The 2,087-nt window shown below is 49.1% G+C and overlaps 1 protein-coding gene across 1 annotated transcript in view; it reads right to left on the bottom strand.

The window, feature by feature from the left end:
* LRRC56 (leucine rich repeat containing 56) overlaps positions 1-2,087 on the bottom strand; it is a 15,078-nt gene that overhangs the window by 4,619 nt on the left and 8,372 nt on the right. The gene's annotated exons all lie outside the window — the stretch shown is intronic.

Below are 2,087 nucleotides of genomic sequence, written 5' to 3'. Positions count from 1 at the left end.
GCCCGGCCTTTTTTGTGGTGATTTCCCTGTGTCACAGCCCCTCCCCTTGCCCCCACCTGGGACTTGTTTGTGCCACCCTCCCTTGGCGGCCAATCCCCTGCCAGTGGGCAGGCCGGGGCTCTCCCATCTGCCCCCGACCTCAGTGGGTCCCACCTCTGCCCGCGGGGTCCTCTCAGCCTGGGTGACCCTCGTCTCCGGTCCGGGCACCGGCCCACTGTTGCACATCCTTTCCATCAGCTTCTGGGATATTCCCTTTTGTACTTTCTCTCCTCGCGGTCTCTGCTCTCATATCTGGAGCTCAGCCCCGCACGTGTGGTCTCTGAGAAGGAGCTTTGTTCTCATCCCTTCTCTCTCCCGTTTCCATCTCTTTGCCTTTCCTCTGCTTTCTGGGAGATTCCCTTCTCTTCCTACAATGCTGGTAACATTTTTTGTCAGCCCTCATACATTTAATTCCCAAGCGCCCTTCGCTGTTCTCTGATCTTATTTCATGGCATCTGTTTCTGTTTCTGTTTCTGTTTCTGTTTTAAGGGTGCAAAGAAGCCGCGTCTTCTTCCGTGTCTCTCAGAACATTCACTGAAGGTGCCTGGACGTTTTACTCCCCTCCCGGCGTTGTCTGCTTCCTCTGGGGTCCTGTGGGTTTGTCCTCACTTTTCCCTTTCATGCTGGCGGTGTTCCTATATTCCTAATTGTACTATTAATAGCTCCTTGGGCATTCAGATTGGGAGTGAGGGTCTGAAATGCTGCCTGGAAATGCTGACTCACTGGAGACGCTGAGGTGAGGGGCTTCCCTGCGGTGATAAGGTGACACACGTTAGTCCTTGCTGGCCGCCCTGCCCTCCCTGCCCCGGCTCCAGCAGCTCTGGTCTCCCCATGGTCCTGAATTGCATCCGCACTGTGGTGTCCCTGGTCTTGGCATCTGCTCTTCCTCCTGCTTTGGGGGCTCTGCCTGCTCCCCTGGTCCACGTGAAGGCGCCTCCTCACCTCTGAGGTGTTCCTGGCCTGCCTCACCTTTCTGCATCGCTGGGGCCCATCTTCCGGTTCCCCTTCGGTTACGTCTCATCCACCGATTAACCTGTATGTTGCGTTTTTTAAGTTTTGTTCTGTTACCATAATCTCCACCTTTAGTTACAGAGATTCCATGTTTCTCCCCAGTCTATTGCCTTCAATGCATTTTCCAATCATCTTTTAATTGGCTGAAATTTGCGCCTCATGATTCCTTCAAGAGGGGCTAATCAAACTATTTTCCTTAATCTCTTACTCATTCCAAAATGTTGGCTGGGTATGAAATTCTTGATTCATACCGTCTTTCTGCTGGGCTGTGTAGACATCATTCTACTGTCTTCTGGCTTTGAGTGTTTCTATGGAGAAGTCTGAGGAAAACTTCCTTTTTTTTCTCTTCTTAAAGGAAGACTTGATCTCTTTCCTTGGCTGCCCCCAATATGATCTGTGTCTTGAAGTCCAGGAACTTTATTATTAGGATATGTTTCAGGGTTGCCAATTCAGTTTCAGTTTTTTATTTCAATCTGTAGATGAAAGTTTTCTTTTATGTCTGACAAGTTTTCTTTATCCTTTAAACAACTGTTAGGTTCTATTGTTTCTCTTCACTTCTGTAAAGATTACAATTCTGCACATGCCAAGCCTCTGCTAGCTGCCCTCCAGGATTCTTTTATTTTTTTAAATTAATTAATTTTTGGTTGCATTGGGTCTTCGTTGCTGCATGTGGGCTTTTCTCTAGTTGCGGTGAGTGGGGGCTTCTCTGTTGCGGTGCGTGGGCTTCTCACTGCGGTGGGTTCTCTTGTTGTGGAGCACGGGTTTTAGGCGCATGAGCTTCAGTAGTTGCAGCATGTGGGCTGAGTAATTGTGGCTCGCAGGCTCTAGAGAGCAGGCTTAGTAGTAGTGGCGCACGGGCTTAGTTGCTCCGCGGCATGTGGGATCTTCCCGGACCAGGGCTGGAACCCGTGTCCCTGTGTTCATGCTGGGGGTATTGCTATATTCCTAATTATACTAGGAATATAGCATTCCTGAATATATATGCTAGGAATTATACTAGGAATTATGCTAGGAATTATACTAGGAATATAGCATTC

This window comes from Lipotes vexillifer, unplaced genomic scaffold (assembly GCF_000442215.2).
Source record: "Lipotes vexillifer unplaced genomic scaffold, Lipotes_vexillifer_v1.1 scaffold1094, whole genome shotgun sequence".
Lineage (NCBI taxonomy): Eukaryota > Metazoa > Chordata > Mammalia > Artiodactyla > Lipotidae > Lipotes > Lipotes vexillifer.
The sequence above is the reverse complement of the archived record's forward strand: the minus strand, read 5'-3'. Positions and strand labels throughout refer to the sequence as shown.